This window comes from Grampus griseus (assembly GCF_964374135.1).
Source record: "Grampus griseus genome assembly, chromosome: 7".
NCBI lineage: Eukaryota > Metazoa > Chordata > Mammalia > Artiodactyla > Delphinidae > Grampus > Grampus griseus.
This window is the reverse complement of record NC_139001.1, coordinates 23,506,797-23,529,058: the sequence shown is the minus strand read 5'-3', so window position 1 is coordinate 23,529,058 and position 22,262 is coordinate 23,506,797. Positions and strand designations below refer to the sequence as shown.

Sequence of the window (22,262 nt, the reverse complement as noted above, 5' to 3'; positions counted from 1 at the left end):
ACGGCAGGACACTTTTTTTGTGTTGGAGGCACAGTGGGAGAGCATTGTTACCAGCCTCGAGGAACTGGGTCCATCAGGTAGGAGGACTGTGAAGGAGGAGGCTGTCTTGCAGGAGCTGGAGATATGCGAGGGATGCAGGGCATGGGGGGAGGAACTCCTAACACACAATACCAGGGGAGGGATTAGAAAAAAACTCATTAATTAATATGTATGTGACAGAAATATTTATAGCTGAATAGTTTATTTCCAGCCATGACATATACTTGATATACTTCTTCCTTCTTTTAGTTCTCATTCAGGGTTTGTGTTTTGCTTAGCCAGTGCTCACTGGAGTTCTTTATGTGGTGAGTGGACCCATATCTTTAATCCTGAAGGGTCTGAGTATTTAGTCGTCCTGCTATCTTGGATTGTTATAGTTTTCCATTGATATTTACTACTTAACATGGATGTACTAAGGGTGTCTCAGATTTTTTTCTGGGTTCCAGAAGGTCCTCTCCAAATCCATCATTTAGCAGCAACCATGTCAAAAAGTACAAAACAGTCACAAAAATCTCTGAATCACTAGATGTCAGACTTAGTTTTAATCTGATGGTGCCTTCCCTCTGTGCCACAATAGACGCACCTTTCTCTTTTGAGCTAAGCCATTGAATAGCAGAGCCTAAGGTTGCTGGCACAGGAGGCAAACTCTTTGCAGGTTGGTTATGAGATGTAATAATTAGAGGGGCTACATCTGTTGCTGTGAACCCTTGGTTTCTGTGACTGTGTGAGAACAACACTGGTGGTGTTTCTAAACTAACGCTGCAGTTGATTTTTTAATAAGCTATTCTGCTATTCCATCAGGCCAGCTGTTTCTGCGGGATGGCCTATCATTAATTCTGTGGGTGTTAGCCCATAACCATATTTCTTTTACTGTAAAATGCATACTTTGGTCATAAGCATGAATTGTATTTCATGACAATGTATAAGGGAATTTCTAAGTATTTGGATTGTGGTGCACTCAGAGCAGTGAAAGCAAATATCCCATCTGAAATAGTAGTTGCCATTGTAGACCACACCTTCCTAATTTTACAGTAATCCACAGTCATTTTGTGAGATCCATCAATTTTCTGCAAAGGCTGAACTGGTAATTAATGAGGATGCGATGGATATCTATCCTCTGTATCTTTCCACTACTTTATTGTGGCACACATTTCTGTAATTCCCACAGGACTGTGATTTGCTTTTAGTTTACTCTTTTGGTAGGTTAATTTCTAGGGCTTCTGCTTGATCCTTCCTACCATAGTAGCACTTACTTCATAAAACAGTGAGCCAATGAGGAGATTTTACTAATTGACTAGTATGTCTATTCCAGGCGTACAGTCAGAAACTGAGGAAGTAACCAGGGAACGAGTCCACAAACCCACTGGGTTTACTGCGAAACAGACTGGAGCCAAAATACCATTTATCATGAGGCTATCGTAACCTCCTAGTCTGACTATTGGATGGTGTTTTTATGTTTCCAGTAAAGGGAATGCACTCAAAGTTAATATCTAATTATCTCTGAAAGGTCTGAGGTAAAAGAATTGCCCTTGTAAATGGCTACTGTCCCTTCAGGGAAGACCTGGAAGGTGATTTAGAGTCATGTTTTTGTTTTCCTAAGTGAACCTTGCATGATATGATGAATACATATTTGTCCAGTGAAAACAGATCAGTAACCCCTCCAAAATGAGAGAGGTTCAAAATAATGTCTGCCACCAGGTGGCAGGCTGGCTTCGCATGGTGAGGTGCCATAGCAAGGGTTCCACATTGGCTTCTGCTGTTGGCAAGCTGGACATTTAAAAGCACTGAGTGGTGGCCAATAAATTTTGCTTAGGGAAAGTCCTTGTTACTGAGCCTGTGCATAGTCTTCATACTTGAAGACTTCATAGCTTATCGGGCCAGAGCAGTAGGGGGTCCTCTTTGGCAGAATTATAATCCAGTGACTGTCCATTGGTAGCAGAGATGGCATATCATGCAAGCCCATCTAGAAACTAGGCTAGATGTTTTTTTCTTTCTCTGTTACCCGGTCATTGTGAACTCACAAAGCCATAGGTATAGTAGGACATATGGCATTGAAATGAGAGTGGAAATTTGGGATTTTAAGCTGCCAGCTCATGTAATTTACTTGTACCTTTCTGAAGTGCTCAAGCACAATTTCAATTATAATTATTCCTTTTTAAGATGAACTGGGATTTTTTGCATGTCCAGAATCATGGCTTTGAGGACATACAGCATTCCTAGTTCATGAAAAATAACTCAGGTCATAAGTCCTTAGACTCTATCAGAGCTCAGGAGCATACTGGGATCTGACTCCTTTTAAAGGAGAACTGATAGGAATAGTGATCAACAGAGATGAGCATGCCTTTTCTCTAGAAGTCTAGAGGTCAGTACTGCAGTTCTGCTGGAGCTGTTTATAGTCTTTCTTACAGCATCCTTATTTTCCACAGATAATTTGAGCACCATTGGATCTGCTGGGCTATAAGACCGAAGGGGCAGGTAGGATGTCTTGTATCATACCCTGGACCTGTTGCAAAATTTTCTTGGTCCAGACATCATTTAAACTATGTTCTTTGTTCAAGATGGAGGATACAATAAGCAGCAGCTTGCCTTTTGTTTAGAAGCATTATCTCAACATGCTCTAGTCAGAATTTTCTTGGTGTTTATTTCTTCTCTGGCACACATGTGTCTTATTAAGACATCTAGGGTACTTGCCACTTCTTGCTCACCAGACCCATTTAGGGTGATTTCATTTATATAGTGGAAAGTATAAGATGATCAGGATTACTATAATTTGATGGTGAATAGAGAAATTTACATGGCCCTGAGGGAAAGGAGTTACGTTTACTTCTGTCTTTGCCATGTAGAGGTAGGGGATTATATGGGAATATAATGGTAACTGCCACATCGACATCCTTTGGCAAATTTCTGCCAGCACTCCCCCTGCCCTGCCTCAGTTTGCAATATTATTTTTGGTTATATTGATCAGAGAAGGGAGCAGTTTCAGAGCCATTCACTTGGCATTTCCAACTACAGCAACCTTTATTCCATAGGTCAAGAACTAATGATGGAGTTCTGACAGTTACCATGTATGTTCTTGCAAATTACTTATTTGGAGACTAAGGAAATGACAAGCAGGTGGGTTCATGGTTCCTATCTCAGGAGCCAGACCTGAGCCAATACTTTATTACCTGGTCTCCATATTCCTCAATGCTAATGGGGGGCATCATAACACTACATTCTTGAGTATCAATACCATGCTAGACCCTATTTCAACAGTTTCAAATGTGTGGGGTATTCCTTCTTCTTCTGTGTGTGTAGCTGTCTGAGTAAATTATCATATATACTTGCTTTTGTGTTGTAGGATCCTTCTTCCTAGAGGCCTGGCCAAAAGGTTCAGTGTGTAAAAACTGGCTCGGGTCTGGAAATCAGGCAAGAGATTGTGGCTTTTTATGGGATGGCTGCCTTCAGCATCTTGATAATCAATCCTCAATTTCTTCTTGTTATACAGACTGAGCATTACCCTTGTTGGATTCCCATATTTCCCAAGCATTACCTTTGCTGGCCTGTAAGGATGTTGATTCTATTAATTATCTCCCTAGCTGTCTCTGGATCAGGCTCTCGCATAGCTACTCTGATCTTTTCCATAATTGTGCCCACCTTGCTTTTGATATTTACGTGCTCCCATCGGACCTTTCTTTTCACGGGCTCCTGTCATTCCCATTGGTTTCAGGGACCCTGGTTCTCTAATAACATCTACCATCATCCTAGAGGAGAGCCACAACTGAGTTTCTCAGTGATGTTGCTGCCCCCCTCTCCAGCACAATCTTTGATGCTTTCATAGTTGCTATAGCCTCTGGACATCCTGTGGTTATCTCATGGGTTTTTCAGCCTTGAATAGTATGCCCACTGTCACATGCTCATTTATCTGAGTCTTTTGATGCTTTTTTCCACTATTTTTCATGGTAGATTTGGCATTTCTACTTTATTTAGCTAGGCCATCACTTTTTTGAAGCTTTTAGGAGCCCTCCTAGCATCTTACTAACACCAGCGTCCTTCCCAGGGGGCTAAATGCTATGTCAGAGGAGAGTAGTCCCATATTTATAAATTCTCCCTTGTCCAACTTTATGTTCTAGCTCCTTTGCCTCAACAGCCTCAGAATATAGGCCTACATGTACTCTCTTGGCACTCATAGGTACATGTTGGCTAATTCCTACAATTCCTTTGGGAGTAGTTCTTTTTCTGTCTAAACAGAGTCAGTACTTCCCTGGCTAGGTTATATTGTAAATTAAATGGATTTTGGTCAGTTGTCCAGTGATGAGGTGGGGAATATATTGTAAGAGGGGTATGAGCTGTCTTGCAAGGCAGAGGACTGAATTGCTTTTGGTCAAGGGAGGCATGCTAGCCTTTAACAGGGAGGATCAGGCCACTTTTTAGGTTTACAGAATAAAGGGAAATCTGAAGACAAGATTTTCAAGTGCCTTGTCTCAGATTTCTCTGTACCATCTCTATCTACTCTGTATATTTCCTCATGATTTTCTATCAAGCTATGTTCTTGTTGTCAAAATAAAACATTAAAAAAGAAAATATTTCATAAATACTATAGATGACTCAAATTAACTTGAGTTTTATTCTATAACTCTTTTTTGGAACTGAGAATACATTAATTTTCTCCACTAAATCCATATAATAGAGTTGCTATTCCTAAAATGACTTTTCTAATTCCATAATATATTTTCAATTATAACTTCTTTGCTGATGACTTTCAAACCTACATATTGCCATACTCAGCTTTTATAATAATTTCCATTTTGATATAGTACCATTACCTCAAAATTAACATGACAATTCACAAATCATATTTCATAAATAGGCTAATTTCTTCATTTTTAAAATGCCTTTTAATAGTGTCTGCATTCTACTAATTCAGTCAGTTGAAAAATATGACATTATCATCTTTGATCCTATCCTTCCAGTGTCTCCCAAGCTCCCATTGATGCCTTTTTCACATTAATTGGCAGCTTCTGCACTTAAAAAAAATAAATTTATTTATTTTATTTATTTGTTTTTGGCTGTACCGAGTCTTTGTTGCTACATGCGGGCTTTCTCTAGTTGCGGCGAGCGGGGCCTACTCTTCATTGTGGTGCGCGGGCTTCTCATTGCGGTGGTTTCTCTTGTTGTGGAGCACGGGCTCTAGGTGCATGGGCTTCAGTAGTTGTGGCTCGTGGGCTCAGTAGTTGTGGCTCGCGGGCTTAGCTGCTCCAAAGCATGTGGCATCTTCCCAGACCAGGGGTCAAACCCATGTCCCCTGCATTGGCAGGTGGATTCTTAACCACTGTGCCACCAGGGAAGCCCAGGTTCTGCATTTTTAAATGGAGGTGGGGGTGGTGAAGGGAGATTTAGGGGTTCAAAATCTGATTGTAAAGGGTCTAACAAACTTATCTGGAAGCTTCATTCGCAGAGCAAATTTACTTAAATTAATGTTTATTTTGGTTGGATTTGGGGGATCTGGTAGAGGTTATAGGGGACTTTCAAAAACCACCTTCAAACCACCTATTGCTCTACTCCTTTTTCCTTTTAATTATGACTCCCACCCTTCTAAAGCTGGTCTCTGTGGACTACCTTAGCTGCTTCCTAGACTGTTCTCCAGTAGTCCATTCCGTGTGGTATTGAATAATTCTTCCTTAAATGTGCCTTTGTAAACTGGATTAATCCTCCTTAGACAATTGTATATCTTTACTTCTCAAGCCAGTTAGCTATCTGGCTTCCTGATATTCCATGTTAATTTCTCTGTATTTTTCTATAACATATGAGATTGTACTCTAAAGTAAATTCTTACGGTTTAAACTATTTTTTTTTGAATTAAGGAAACGAATTGTGTTAATAGTGGAAAAGTGGTTTTTCTTCTCTCTTTAAACCAATCAGTGAGTTACTAAAATAGTCAATGGGTTAGTTTTTGTGAAGATAACTATATAACATACTTTCTTTCTATCTGTGAAATATATTTTACTCGAAAAGAAATAAGAATCATTATGCAGTTAATTGAATGTCTTTTGCAATCAGATAAGTCACAGTTAAGAGAAAGAAATTACTACTTTAATGAGACTTTGAATGATCATGCAGGTGAAACTTTAAATGTATCAACATATTTATTAAAGAGAAGTGAAATAGAAGAATTCCATATAGATTTGAATAGTTTTAAAAGGTAATATTAGATGTAGAATGTATTTTTTCCTTGTAGAGGGAAAAAAAGAGAATCACATGGAATCCACTGTAGTTCAAATATGTTGCTTTAATTACTTGCTGAAGAGTTAAATTTGGAGCTAGATTACAATTTTTGTATGTTAAAAATCTACCACACACTTTGTGTCCTGACCTGTGTACTCAGTGATGATTCAGGAAAAGTGATAAAACACACACACACACACACACACACACACACACACACACACACACACACACACAAAACATACCACTGAAAGTATTTCAAGAAATCGGGGAAAATATTAGGAAAGATAAGGGACTGCTAACTGTCCCTTCCATCCTTTTGCTGCCTGATTTATTTCTTAACCTCTTTGGGGTTGGAGTATAGACATGCTCTTTTAAATGAAAAAATCCTATCTAGATTGTTATGCTTCTATCTGAACACAGATTAATAGTTTAATACCCCTTATATGTTTTTGTTGGAAACCATGCTTTAAAGTATTGTAAAAATATTATCAAGAAAACATTAATAATTTTTATCCAAATGGGTAAGAACAGAGGACAAGCTGGGAAGGATATATAAACATTGCAATATGTACAACAAAATTTACACAATATTTTATATCTTAAATATTTAAACATCAAATTTAGAAATAGATACCTGTTACATTTTGGGAAATATTCATGTTTTCTTTATATTTAAATAGAATTTAAGAATCTTATTAAAGGAGCAATTAAAAAGCCTATACTAAAATTTGTAGATTACTTACGCAGCCAAAAGCTGGTTTAGCAACAACTATTCAGAGCTTATTATAAGGAAAACTTTAGCTAAATTTTAGATATTTCCCTAAAAATAGCTTTTAATTACAGTTAATAATTTAAGTTACATTAATCATTTAATTTTGTTTATTAATCAATAATACATGTAATATAAGAATGGCTTTTCAAAACCTAGCTTATACTACCAATATAGTTATTAAAATAACTACTTTCTCATAAGCTATGGATGAGTTTTCATATGCTATTGATTAGTTTTTATACTTGTCCATTTATCCTAACTTCTTTTAGGTCTTAGAAATCGTGCATGTATATATGTGTATCTCTATATATCACATATATGTTTTGTTAAGGGAGAAAATTACTTTTTATCCTTAATTTAATACTTTTATAACTTATTCTTGTATGAGTTAACTATCACAATCCATTTTTTTCCTTCAGCATAGCGTCTTTGTAGCATGTACTTTGTCAGAAACTGTTTTAGAGTTTGAATTATTTGGAAGCCTAGTCTGTATGTGAAACCCAGGTCTACCACTTATTACTTGTACAAACCTGGGCAAATTACTTGACTTATATGCTTCCATCTTTATAAATTGGGAAGAATAATATGTGCATCAACAGGTGTTTGTCATGATTCAATGAAATAACATATGTAATATATCTAGCACAGTGCCTGTTACAGAATTGATATGAATTAAAGGATAGTGTTCCTGTAGAAAAGGGTATTTACCAGGAGAAGATAAATAATACTTAATTGCTAATACTATTTTATTCTTTTGTGTTAAACATGATACGGGTAACACTGAATAGAAGTCTGTTAAGACTTCTAGATTCATTACTTTTTTAACCATTTTTGTCATTTTATTATATAATGGCCTGAATAATTTAGCAATAGCTTTCTTTGATTGTAGGTATGGTTTCCCTGATTCAGATTTTATCCACACTGAGATATGGACATTAGTGCATTAAGGTGGCTAATTCTGATCTTCTAATGTTTACATGTTTGCTGTTATATGTGTGAAAGTGCTACTATGCTTATAAAAATTGTACACAACTCTCAACTTCTTTAGGTGCTATTTTATATTTTGATTCACTTAATGAAAACATGGAATCTTATTTAATATCTTTGCCATGATATCTGTTGGTGTTTATATGAAATAGATTATAGTTTAAATATAATGATATGAAAATGTAAAGAGGAGAGAAAGGTCCCTTCAACTCTGGTATGTCAGCATATGTCATTATGTTGTGTTTTGCCACACTGGTCATGGTAATGGTGCACTTCAAAAGCAATTAAACACACTTACATGCTGATACCTTGCCTTATTAGAGCGAGTTTAGTCGCATTTTGTATTGTATTCTTGAATATTGCTAAGCAGTTATTACTGCTTTTGCCTGAAGTGTTGTGATTCTGGCACCAACCAAGGATCTGGTTGACATTTGGCCAATAATTATGAATATTACATTAAAATGTTAAATCATTCTATTTACCAGACATAAAGTTGAAAAAAAGGAAATTAGTTTTGTATTATTTTTAGAGTTTAGAAATATGGAATGCATTAAAAAGTCTAAAACCATGCGCAAATAGGAATTTTAATGCCTATAATTTGATATGTTTTGTTTAATGTTTTTATGTTTTGTTTAATGTTTTAATAATTTTGAATGTTTTTAACAGTTGAAATAATTCATTAAAAATCCCTAAGGAAATATATCAATCAAAATATTTATTCATAATATCGTGCCATGTTAAATGTATAAGGATTAAGTCAACTTGTTTATAATTCTGATCTGAGTAGAAAATCAAATAAATGGAAATACATTATTACACTAAATATATTCTGCTTTACATAAAAAGGAGTAAATGTTAATCAGAATGATAGTAATTAAGAAATACTAATTATTCTCAGGTTTTTAACTCTCCTATTTATTTTGAATTATGCGTAAGCATGAAGGATTTAGAAAATACAAAAATGAGATTGCAATGAAAAAAATGCTTAGGTTTTTACATTTTCAAAACTTCAGTCAATATCAATATCTACAGTTTAAAATATAAATGTGTTCAAGTAATATTTCCTTAATCTAATATACTATATTTGACTATAATATATAAATTATATATTATATGTATTTACATATATATATAAATAACATAAATACAAGTTATAGACTATGTATCTAGTCTTATACAACTTGCTTTTTCTTTTTGGTGTTTTATTTCTAAGATTCTTCCACATTCTTATATGAGGCTTATAATTCATTTCACACTATTTACTTTTCTCTTCTGTTATTAATGGATGTTCAAGTTGTTTTCAAAATCCTGGTCCAATAAACATGCTGCCATGAATATTCTTGTACACACCTCCAGGTGCACATAGGCAAAGTTTTCTGTAGGATATTAATCTAGGAGTGGAATTGCTGGAGAGATGAGGATTTAACTAGATGATGTCATATTCTTTTTAAATTAGTTGGACATGTCTACAAACCCATACATAGAATTCCTCTTACTCAATGTCCTTTCCAACACTTGGTATTACCAGGGTTCTTTATTTTTGCCAATCTAATAAGTAAAATATGTTACCTCATGGGGTCTTAATTTTCATTTTTCTGATTAATAATTAAATTTAACAGGTTCCCTTTTGTTTAGAGACATTTCATATGTTAGAGTCTTTGAAATGTCTGTTCATATCTTTTGCCCATTTTTTATTAGGTTCTTGATCTCTGAAGAATATTTGCAGTGTATTTTAGGTATTGATTCCTAGGTCCGTTGCATGATTGTAGAAATCTTGTCACAGATGGTGACTTATATTTTCTACTTCTTTATAGTGTCTTTAATGAATAAAAGTTCTTCATTTTTTTATGTTTTACACCTTAAATATATATGATTTTCATTTTTAAAAAAGTAACCCAGCTAAAAGTTCTTCATTTTAATGTAGGTAAATTTATCAATACTTTCTTTTATGGTAACACTTACTGTCACTTGCGTAAGAGATCCTTTCCTATGCCAAAATCAGAATGCTTTGCTTGAATATTTTCTTTTAGTAATTTTGTTTATTATATTTCCTTTTACCAAATAATTTGTGGGTAATTCCTAAAAATATAGGTATTCTCTTACATACACACAATATGATATTTATTTTTTTATCTTATTTTTTAAACATCTTTATTGGAATATAATGGCATCAAATGGTGTGTTAGTTTATGCTGTATAACGAAGTGTATCAGCTATACATATATCCCCATATCTCTTCCCTCCCTCCCTATCCTACCCCTCTAGGTGGACACAAAGCACCTAGCTGATCTCCCTGTGCTATGCGGCTGATTCCCACTAGCTATCTATTTTATATTTGGTAGTGTATATATGTCCATGCCACTCTCTCATTATATATGAGAGAGTGTATATATATATATATATATATACATGTATATATATATATATATTATATATATATATGTCCATGCCACTCTCTCATTTCGTCCCAGCTTACCCTACCCTCTCCCCATGTCCTCAAGTCCATTCTCTATGTCTGCATCTTTATTCCTGTCCTGCCCCTACGTTCTTCACTTTTTCTTTTCTTTTCTTCACTTTCACTTTTTCTTTTCTTTTGGATTCCATATATATGTGTTAGCTTACGGTATTTGTTTTTCTCTTTCTGACTTACTTCCCTCTATATGACAGACTCTAGGTCCATCCACCTCATTACAAATAACTTAATTTTGTTTCTTTTTATGGCTGAGTAATATTCCATTGTATATATGTGCCACATCTTCTTTATTCATTCATCTCTTGATGGACACTTAGGTTGCTTCCATGTCCTGGCTATTGTAAATAGAGCTGCAATGAACATTGTGGTACATGAATCTTTGAATTATGGTTTTCTCAGGGTACGTGCCCAGTGGTGGGATTGCTGGGTCGTATGGTAGTACTATTTTTATTTTTTTAAGGAACCTCCATACTGTTCTCCATAGTGGCTGTATTAATTTACATTCCCACCAACAGTGCAAGAGGGTTCCCTTTTCTCCACACCCTCTCCAGCATTTATGGTTTGTAGATTTTTTTGATGATGGCCATTCTGACTGGTATGAGGTGATACCTCATTGAAGTTTTGATTTACATCATTCTCTAATGATTACTGATGTTGAGCATCCTTTCACGTGTTTGTTGGCAATCTGTATAACTTCTTTGGAGAAATGTCTATTTAGGTCTTCTGCCCATTTTTCGATTGGGTTGTTTGTTTTTTTGATACTGAGCTGCATGAGCTGCTTGTAAATTTTGGAGATTAATCCTTTGTCAGCTGCTTCATTTGCAAATATTTTCTCCCATTCTGAGGGTTGTCTTTGTGTCTTGTTTATGGTTTCCTTTGCTGTGCAAAAGCTTTGAAGTTTCATTAGGTCCCATTTGTTTATTTTTGTTTTTATTTCCATTTCTCTAGGAGGTGGGTCAAAAAGGATCTTGCGGTGATTTATGTCATAGAGCGTTCTGCCTGTGTTGTCCTCTAAGAGTTTTATAGTTTCTGACCTTACATTTAGGTCTTTAATCCATTTTGAGTTTATTTTTGTGTATGGTGTTAGGGAGTGTTCTAACTTCATTCTTTTACATGTAGCTGTCAGGTTTTCCCAGCACCACTTATTGAAGAGGCTGTCTCCTTCAGTTTGTTAATATGGTGTATCACATTGATTGATTTGCGTATATTGAAGAATCCTTGCATTCCTGGAATAAACCCCACTTGATCATGGTGTATGATCCTTTTAATGTGCTTTTGGATTCTGTTTGCTAGTATTTTGTTGAGGATATTTGAATCTGTGTTCATCAGTGAAATTGGCCTGTAGTTTTCTATTTTTGTGACATTTTTGTCTGGTTTTGGTATCAGGGTGACGGTGGCCTTGTAGAATGAGTTTAGGAGTGTTCCTCCCTTGGCCGTATTTTGGAAGAGTTTGAGAAGGATAGGTGTTAGCTCTTCTCTAAATGTTTGATAGAATTCAGTTGTGAAGCCATCTGGTCCTGGGCTTTTGTTTGTTGGATAATTTTTACTCACAATTTCATTTTCAGTGCTTGTGATTGAGCTGTTTATATTTTGTATTTCGTCCTGGTTCAGTCTTGGAAGTTGTGCTTTTCTAAGAATTTGTCCATTTCTTCCAGGTTGTTCATTTTATTGGCATAGATTTGCTTGTAGTAATGTCTCATTATCCTTTGTATATCTGCAGTGTCAGTGGTTACTTCTCCTTTTTCATTTCAAATTCTACAGATTTGGGCCTTCTCCCTTTTTTTCTTGATGAGTCTGGCTAATAGTTTATCATTATTTTTTATCTTCTCAAAGAACCAGCTTTTAGTTTTATTGATCTTTGCTATCGTTTCCTTCATTTCTTTTTCATTTATTTCTGATGTGATCTTTATGATTTCTTTCCTTCTGCTAACTTTGGAGTTTTTTTGTTCTTCTTTCTCTAATTGCTTTAGGTGTAAGGTTAGGTTGTTTATTTGAGATGTTTCTTGTTTTTTGAGGTAGGATTGTATTGCTATAAACTTCCCTCTTAGAACTGCTTTTGCTGCATCCCAGAGGTTTTGGGTTGTCATATTTTCATTGTCATTTGTTTCTAGGTATTTTTTGATTTCCTCTTGGATTTCTTCAGTGATCTCTTGGTTATTAAGTAGTGTCTTGTTTAGCCTCCATGTGTTTGTATTTTTTACAGATTTTTTCCTGTAATTGATAATCTAGTCTCATAGCGTTGTGGTCAGAAAGGATACTTGATAGAATTTCAATTTTCTTAAATTTACTAAAGCTTGATTTGTGATCCAAGATATGATCTATCCTGGAGAATGTTACATGAGCTCTTGAGAAGAAAGTGTATTCTGTTGTTTTTGGATGGAATGTCCTATAAATATCAATTAAGTCCATCTTGTTTAATGTATCATTTAAAGCTTGTGTTTCTTTATTTATTTTCATTTTGGATGAGCTGTCCCTTGATGCAAGTGGGGTGTTAAAGTCCCCTACTATGATTGTGTTACTGTCGATTTCCCCATTTATGGCTGTTAGCTTTGGCCTTGAGGTGCTCTTATGTGGGGTACATAAATACTTACAATTGTTATATCTTCTTCTTGGATTGTTCCCTTGATCATTATGTAGTGTCCTTCTTTGTCTCTTGTAATAGTCTTTATTTTAAAGTCTACTTTGTCTGATATGAGAATTGCTACTCCAGCTTTTTTTGATTTCCATTTGCATGGAATATCTTTTTCCATCCCCTCACTTTCAGTCTGTATGTGTCCCTAGGTCTGAAGTGGGTCTCTTGTAGACAGCATATATGTGGGTCTTATTTTTGTATCCATTCAGCCAGTCCATGTCCTTTGGTTGGAGCATTTAATCCACTTGCATTTAAGGTAGCTATTGATATGTATGTTCTTATTACCATTTTCTTAATTGTTTTGGGTTTGTTATTGTAGGTCTTTTCCTTCTCTTGTGTTTGCTGCCTGGAGAAGTTCCTTTAGCATTTGTTGTAAAGCTGGTTTGGTGGTGCTGAACTCTCTCAGCTTTTGCTTGTCTGTAAAGGTTTTAATTTCTCCATCAAATCTCAATGAGATCCTTGCTGGGTAATCTTGGTTGTAGGTTTTTCCCTTTCATCACTTATAATATGTCCTGCCACTCCCTCCTGGCTTGCAGAGTTTCTGCTGAAAGATCAGCTGTTTACTGTATGGGGATTCCCTTGTATGTTATTTGTTGTTTTTCCCTTGCTGCTTTTAATATTTTGTCTTTAATTTTTGAAAGTTTAATTAATATGTGTCTTGGCATGTTTCTCCTTGGATTTATCCTGTATGGGACTCTCTGTGCTTCCTGGAGTTCATTGACTATTTCCTTTTCCGTATTAGGGAAGTTTTCAGCTATAATCTCCTCAAATGTTTTCTGAGTCCCTTTCATTTTCTCTTCTTCTGAGACCCCTATAGTCTGAATTTTGGTGCATTTAATATTGTCCTAGAGGTCTCTGAGACTCTCCTCAGTTCTTTTCATTCTTTTTTCTTCATTCTGCTCTGCAGTAGTTATTCCCAGTATTTTATCTTTTAGGTCACTTGTCCGTTTTTCTGCCTCATTTAGTCTGCTATTGATTCTGTCTAGAGAAGTTTTAATTGCATTTATTGTGTTGTTCATCATTGTTTATTTGCTCTTTAGTTCTTCTAGCTTCTTGTGAAACGTTTTTTGTATTTTCTCCATTCTGTTCCCAAGAATTTGGATCATCTTTACTACCATTACTCTGAATTCTTTTTCAGGTAGACTTCTTATTTCCCTTTAATTTGTTTGGTCTGGTGGGTTTTTACATTGCTTCTTCATCTGCTGTGTGTGTTTCTGTGTCTTCTCATTTTGCTTTTCTTACTGTGTTCGGGATCTCCTTTTTGCAGGCGCAGTTTCGTAGTTCCTGTTGTTTTTGATGTCTGCCCCCCGTAGCTAAGGTTGGTTGCTGGGTTGGGTAGGCTTCCTGGTGGAGGGGACTGGTGCCTCTGTTCTGGTGGTTGAGGTTGTATCTTGTCTTTCTGGTGGGCAGGACCACATCCGGTGGTGTGTTTTGGGGTGTCTGTGACCTTATTATGATTTTAGACAGCCTCTCTGCTAATGGGTGGGGCTGTGTTCCTGCCTTGCTAGTTGTTTTGCATAGGGTATCCAGCAGTGTAGCTTTCTGGTTGCTGAGTGGAGCTGGGTCTTAGCATTGAGATAGAGATCTCTGGGAGAACTTTTGACATTTGATATTACGTGGAGCTGGGAGGTCTCTGGTGGACCAATATCCTGAACTCGGCTCTCCCACCTCAGAGGCACAGGCCTGACACCTGGCTGGGGCACCAAGACCCTGTCAACCACACGGCTCAGAAGAAAAGGGAGAAAAAAACACAAAGAAAGAATGAAAAAATAAAATAAAGTTATTAAAATAAGAAATAAAAAAATTATTATTGAAAATAAAAAAAAATTTTTAAGTAATAAAAAAATAAAAAAGAAAGAAAGAAGAGAGCAACCAAACCAAAAAAGAAATCCACCAGTGATAACAAGCACTAAAAACTATACAAAATGAAAAAAAAAACAGACAGGCGGAACCCTAGGACAAATGGTAAAAGTGAAGCTATACAGACAAAATCACACAAAGAAGCATACACATACATGGGCACAAAAAGAGAAAAAGGAAAAAATATGTATTATAAAAAGAAAAGAAAAAAGCAACCCAATCAATAAACAAATCTACCAGTGGTAATAAGCTGTATATACTAAACAAAAATAAACTTAAAACCAAAAACAAATTAGATGCATAAAGCAAACCCCAAGTCTACAGTTCCTACCAGAATCCACTGCCTCAATTTTGGAATGATTTGTTGTCTATTCAGGTATTCCAGAGATGCAGGTACATCAAGTTGATTGTGGAGATTTAATCCACTGCTCCTGAGGCTGCTGGGAGATATTTCCGTTTCTCTTTGTTCACACAGCTCCTTGGGTTTAGCTTTGGATTTGGCCCTGCTTCTGCGTGTAGGTCACCTGAGGGCTCTGTTCCCCACCCAGACAGGACGGGGTTAAAGTAGCAGCTGATTAGAGGACTCTGGCTCACTCAGGTCGGCGGGGGGGGGGGGGGGGGGGGGGAGGGAGGAATATGGAATGCAGGACGAGCCTGAGGCGGCAGGGGCAGGCATGACATTGCACCAGCCTGAGGTGTGCCGTGGTGTTCTCCTGGGGAAGTTGTCCCTGGATCATGGGACCCTGGCAGTGGCTGGCTGCAGAGGCTCCCAGTAGGGGAGGTGTGGATAGTGACCTGTGCTTGCACACAGGATTCTTGGTGGCTGCAGCAGCAGCCTTAGCATCTCATGCCGTTCTCTGGTGTCTGTGCTTGTAGCCGTGGCTCATGCCCATCTCTGGAGCTCGTTTAGGCTGTGTTCTGAATCCCCTCTCCTCGCGCACCCCAAAACAATGGTCTCTGCCTCTTAGGCAGTTCCAGAGATTTTCCCAGACTCCCTCCCAGCTAGCTGTGGCGCACTAGCCCCCTTCAGGCTGTGTTCACACAGCCAACCCTAGTCTTCTCCCCGGGATCTAACCTCCAAAGCCCCAGCCTCAGCTCCCAGCCCCCAACCGCCCTGGCGGGTGAGCAGACCAGCCTCTCAGGCTGGTGAGTGCTGGTCGGCACCGATCCTCTGTACAGGAATCTCTCCGCTTTGCCCTCCGCACCCCTATTGCTGTGCTCTCGTCCATGGCTATGAAGCTTCCCCCCTTCCCCCGTCTCCGCCAATGAAGGGGCTTCCTCGTGTGGTGAAAGGTTTCCTCCTTCACAGCTCCCTCCCAGAGGTGCAGGTCCTGTTCCTATTCTTTTGTGTCTGTGTTTTCTTTTTTCTTTTCCCGTACCCAGGTACTTGGGAGTTTCTCACCTTTTGGGAAGTCTGAGGTCTTCTGCCAGCATTCAGTAGGTGTTCTGTAGGAGTTGTTCCACATGTAGGTGTATTTTTGATGTATTTGTGGGGAGGAAGGTGATCTCCACCTCTTACTCCTTTGCCATCTTGAAGGTCCCTCTCCTGATATTTAAATCAAGCAATTAACATTGATACAGTACTATTAATCTATAGAAATTATTTAAATTTTTCTGTGTTCTACTAATGTCTTTAATTTTTTGAAACCAACCTTTTTATTTTGAGATAGTTGTAGAATCACATGCAGTTGTAAATAATAATTCAGCGAGATCTTGTATATTCACTATATACTTTCCCTCAGTTGTAACATCTTGCAAAACTAAAGTACAATATCACAATCCCCAATTGACCTTGATCCAATCAAGGTGTAGAAGAGTTCCATCACTGCAAGCATCCCTAGTGTTGCTCTTTTATAGTCATGTGCACTTTTCTCTCTCTATTCCACTCCCTCTAATCCCTAACCATAGAAACCACTAATTTCTTTTCCAGCTGTATAATATTGTCATTTCAAGATTGTTATTTAAATGGAATCATACAATATTTAACTTTGGAGTTGACTTTTGTACTCAGCATCATTCCCTTAAGATTCATCCAAGCTGTTGCATGGGTCAATAGTTATTTTTCTTCCTAAGTAGTTGTTAATCCTTTTTTAAATATTTGGTAGAATTCTCCAAAGACCATCTGGGCCAGAAGATTTCTTTTTTGGGGGCTTTTAAATTACAAATTTAATCTTTTTAATGATTATAGGGCTATTCAGATTATTTCATCTTAATTGAGTTTTGGTTGTGTTTTTTGAACTTGTTAAGTTTATGAGTATACAGTTGTTCATAACATTCCATTGTTATACTTTTAATAACTGTATGATCTATGGTGAGTTCCTCTATTCCAGTGTTTTGGACATTTGTTATTTGTATCTTTCGCCTTTTTATTTTTGTCAGTCTTGCTAGGTAGAATTTTATCAATTTTACTGACTTTTTTAAAAAAATGAACTACCTTTTTGGTTTGTGATTTTCTGAATTGTTTTCTTATTTTCAATGTCATTGATTTCTGCTTTTATCTGTATTATTTCTTTTATTCTTCCTCCAGCTTTGAGTTTCTTGTGCTCCTTTTTGAGTTATAAACTTAAATTATTAATTTGAGACATTTCTTCTTTTGTAATATAAGCATATAGTGCTATAAATAGCCCTCTCAACACTGCTTTAGCCCCATACCCCATATCTTGATATATTATACTTTCATTTTCATTCAATTCTATGTATTTTTATTTTTATTTTCTTTGAGACTTGCTCTTTGACCTTTGGATTATTTACAAGTGTGGTGTTTAATTTCCATGTGTTTTAGAGATTTTCCTGTTTTCTTTGTGGTACTGATTTCTAGTTTGATTTGATTATGGTAAGAGAATACATTACCTTTTGTTTCCAGGTTAGGGGTCAGACATGAGTCACCTTCTGTTCAGTAGGGAATGGTAAAATGTCCTACCACTATGCTCTTCCTTTCATCCTGGTATCTTGAACTATTAGTTTACATTCCTATTTCCCCCTTTCACAGTTCTGCTTTTATTGTGCCTTGCGTTATTTCCATGGTTTATAGTTGTTGTTAGGGAAGAGGATGGGGAGAGTTAAGTCTACTCCATCTAGTCTCAATTGGATGTCTCATCATAAAAGTTTGCTTTCCAGTTGCAATATTGAAATTACCTTGAAATTGAAATTTTTATGTGGAGTGTAGTAGGAATCCAGTTTCACTTGGTTTCGCTCAGATAATTGCCTATTTCAGCACAATTTGTTATATGGTTCTTCTTTTTCCCAATGGTCTGCAAGTACCAGCTCTGTCATTTAACTGGTTTCTGTGTATACACTGGTTTGCTTTTGGACTTTCTTTTATGTTCCATTGGTGAATTTGTTTAGTTCCTTGTCAGAACCATATTTTTTAAAATAAATTTTACATGTAACATTGTATAAGTTTAAGGTAGAGAAAGTGTTACTTGTGTTACTTTGATACATTTATATATTATAAGCTGATTGTCAGTATAACGATATTTATCACATTACATTATTATAGTACAATATTATTGGCTATATTCATTATACTGTACATTAGATCTCTATGGCTATTTATTACTCATTACAAGTTTGTATTCTCAACACCATTACTTTCCCTCCACCCTCCATCCCCTGGTAACCACCAGTTTACTCCCTTTTTCAAAAAAGTTTTAACTTGTTTAGATCCCACCTATAAGTGATATCATACAATACACTGTACTTTTAAATTATTATAGTTTTTAATAAGTTTGGATATATCTTAGGGTGATTGCCTCAACCTTATTCTTGTTCTTCAGAAGCGTATTGCTATTCTGTAGTTCTCCATAAATTTGAGACTTTTATTAGCATAGCTTTGGTTTTATAGATTGATGTAGAGATAACTGACATAATTATGATATTGAGTGTTTCAAAGCATGAATGGACATGGTTTATCTCCCCATATATTTGGTTTTTTAAAAAGTGTCTTTCAAAACATTTTTATACTTTTTTCCATACAGATCTTATACATGTTTTTGTTAAATATAATTATAAGTACCTAATAATTTTTGCTATTGTAAATGATATTTACAAGTAGTTAAAATAAATAACTTTTTCCTTCACTGGCCTTGAGGCCTCCAACAGAAATCAAGAGGGCACCTGTGAGCTCAGTGCAAGATCAGCCCTCTGTCCAACTCCATGCCTCCATCATCAGGAGTGGAGAGGGAACTCTCAAACTTGGAATAAGATCACACCTCTTCAGGACATCTTTGGCAGGAGACAACAGAGTGCCCAAGCACTCAGAATAAGACCACCCGTCTACAGGACATCATACCTCTGTCAGCAGGAGCCAAAGGGGAGATTCTGAGCAACACCTGTTTCTGGCCTCTTCTCCCCCAGACCTCTTTCTTCAACACCCATACCCTTTATCCTGTACTTTTTAGTCTTCATAAGGAGCCTAGGGCTCCCAGTTCATCATATAATCCAGAGCTCTAATCCTCCCTAAGGCTCCTTATGTCACTTTTTCTGACCCAATCTCTTCTTCTCCTTTTCTGACTCTCAAATCTTTTTCTGTGTACCCTCTGGAACTTAAGATCATTGATTAGCAAAATCCTCTATATTTTTAACTTGTACTGTGAATGTTCCCTTCACCTTCTGTGCTAATGGAAATTTAGCTTTTCTCTGCTTATAGTTTCTCCTGCAGCCAGGCAGGTTCTCTTCGGGGAAAAAAAACCTTGATTTGTAGTATCTTTCAGGTTCTGTGCTATAAATACTCATGCCATAGCCGTTCAAGCTACCATCTTTCTTCATGAAATGTGGAGTTGAGAAGTGACATCCATAACCAGCTCTCCTGAGATACCTCTGGTCTGCCTTGACCTGTAGCAGTCTCAAGGGTGATTTCTCTCTACTCCCTGCTCAACCATAGCATTGGATCTGTAGGTGAGATAAATGTCCCCTTTGCTTCTCGTTGCTGTTTTCAGTCCCTTCTTCTGCCCTCATTCATGAATACACCTTGCCTTGAATCTCATATCATCATGTTATCCTACTCAATAATAACTCTTTATTACAGGTACTTCTCAGATCATTTTTTTTTGTAAAATAAAAAAAAATTAATCACTGCGACATTGTCACTTTTGTAAAAAGATTACTGCCATAATTTTATTTAGATATTCGCATGGATGATCCTCTAACACTCTGGACTTTCAGGTCCTCGATAGCCTCTTCTTTAAGTGATCCTGTTCTCCATCCATTCTCAGCCACTCACTTTTGGTCATTCCTTAGGCCTTGCTATTACCAATAACTGCCATAAATTTTCATTTTCTTTGCTGTTTGCTCCTTATCTCCCCAACCTCTCTGTATGTTGAGGTTTTCCAGGGATCAATTCTGGGGCCTCTTCTCTTTGGTGTCATCACTCCCTAGGTGATCTCATCCAGTCTCGTGGCTTTAAATTACCTATATGTTAGTGACTCATTAAGTTATATCTTCAACTGAGCTCTCTTTCCTGTCCTCTAATTTTATGTATCCAACTCAGCTGCATACTTGTCCTCCACAGTTAGATATCGAGTCCGCATTAAAGCTCTATCTCTTGCAGTTTTCTCCATCTTAATTAATGGAAGCTCTGTCCTTCCACTTCTTTAGCCAAAAACCTATGGAGTTATCCTTGAGTCATTTCTCTCTTAGACATTTCGCATCAGATATGAAAAGAAATTATTTCGGTTCTATCTTTGAAACATATCCACACTTCCATCTTTTCTTACCACCAGCAGTGTTGCTCTGTTTTTCTTCCCCATTGTCTCTAGCCTGGATTACTGCTATAGCTTCCTAACTGATCTTTCTGTTTTTTGATTTCCTTTGCTTCAGTCTTCTTTGAAAACAGCAGCCAGAGTGATCCTCTTAAAACATAAATCTATCCATAACGTTTCTCGGTTGAAAACTTTCTAGTGGCTTCCTATCTTTTTCAGCTATAGGAAAGTCATTATAGCCTCTGAGGCCCTACACAATCTGGCCCCTTTGTAACCTCTCTGACCTCATCTACAGCTACTGGCCCATCTTTTACTCAATTGCAGCCACACTAGCCTCCTTCCTATTTGTAGAACACTCTAGTCAGTCCCTGCCTCCAGGCTTTTGCACTTGAGGTTTCTAATGCCTGAGCTGTCTTCCTTCAGATATTTGAAAGGCTCATCCCTTCACTTCCTTTAAAGTTTTAGTTAAATGTCTCCTTTTAGAGAGACCTTCTATAGCTGCCCAATCTAAATTTTAATGCTGCCCCTCATTCCCTTTTCCTTCCTGGATCTCTTTCCTGCTTTTGTTTTTTTTCTTCTCCTTACACATCTTACCTATCTTTCTCTTACATTCTGTGTTGTACTTTTTAACTTGTTTATTGCATCTCTTCCCCACTAGAATGTAAGCTCCACAAGAGCAGGTATATTTATCTGCTTTATTCACTACTGTATTCTCAGTGCCAAAAACATGACTGGCCAATATTAAGTACTCCACAAATATTTGTGTTTAAATGAATGAATAACTGAGAAATATGTGTTCTGTTTGTTGCTGTTACATAGAAATGAAATTGATTACTCTAAGTTGATCTTAAATATAATGACCTTGCTAAACTCTCCATTGCAAGAGGTTTCTTTAAAAAAATTTCCTTGCAAATAATTATATCATCTATAAACAATGATAGTTGTGATTTTCCTTTTCTGATCCTGGAAAATTTTATGTATATTTCTTATTTTTGTGCATTGTTTAGGACCTCTAGAGAATGGTTAAATTGAAGAAATTGGAACAGGCATTCTTATCCTTTTTTTTATTTTAGAAGGAATGCTTCTTATGTTTCAGCACAAGAGATGATATTTGTTATGTCTTTGGTAGATATTCCTTATTAAGTTAAAAATGTTTACTTCCATATTTGCTAAGTTTATTTGTTTTTTATCACGAGTTAGTGTTAATTTTTTAATCATAAATGAATGATAAGTTTTTTATCATGTTTAAGTGTTAATTTTTATTTTATCATGAGTGAATATTGAATTTTCTGCCTCTGAGATGATTTTCTCCATTAACATTTTAATGTGGTAAATGACATAATGGACTTTCTAATGTAACATTCTCTTTCATTCTTGGGATGAAACTAACTCATTCATCATGTGTTATATGATGTATGTATCACTGGATCTAGTTCACTGTTTTTTCTTAGAATGCTTCTATTTTTTGAATAAAACTGGCCTTTAATTTTCCTTTTTAGTCACTGTCTTTTTATAATTTTGGTATCATTACATGAGTTGCCGAATATTCCCTCTTTTTCTCTTCTTTGAGTTTTTATATCTACCCTTAAATGT

General features: G+C 36.5%; 1 protein-coding gene across 2 annotated transcripts in view; it reads left to right on the top strand.

Annotated features, from left to right (window-relative positions):
- The window catches only part of SPAG16 (sperm associated antigen 16), a gene marked incomplete at both ends in the record, with an annotated part of 885,965 nt that overhangs the window by 60,556 nt on the left and 803,147 nt on the right, over positions 1 to 22,262 (top strand). The gene's annotated exons all lie outside the window — the stretch shown is intronic.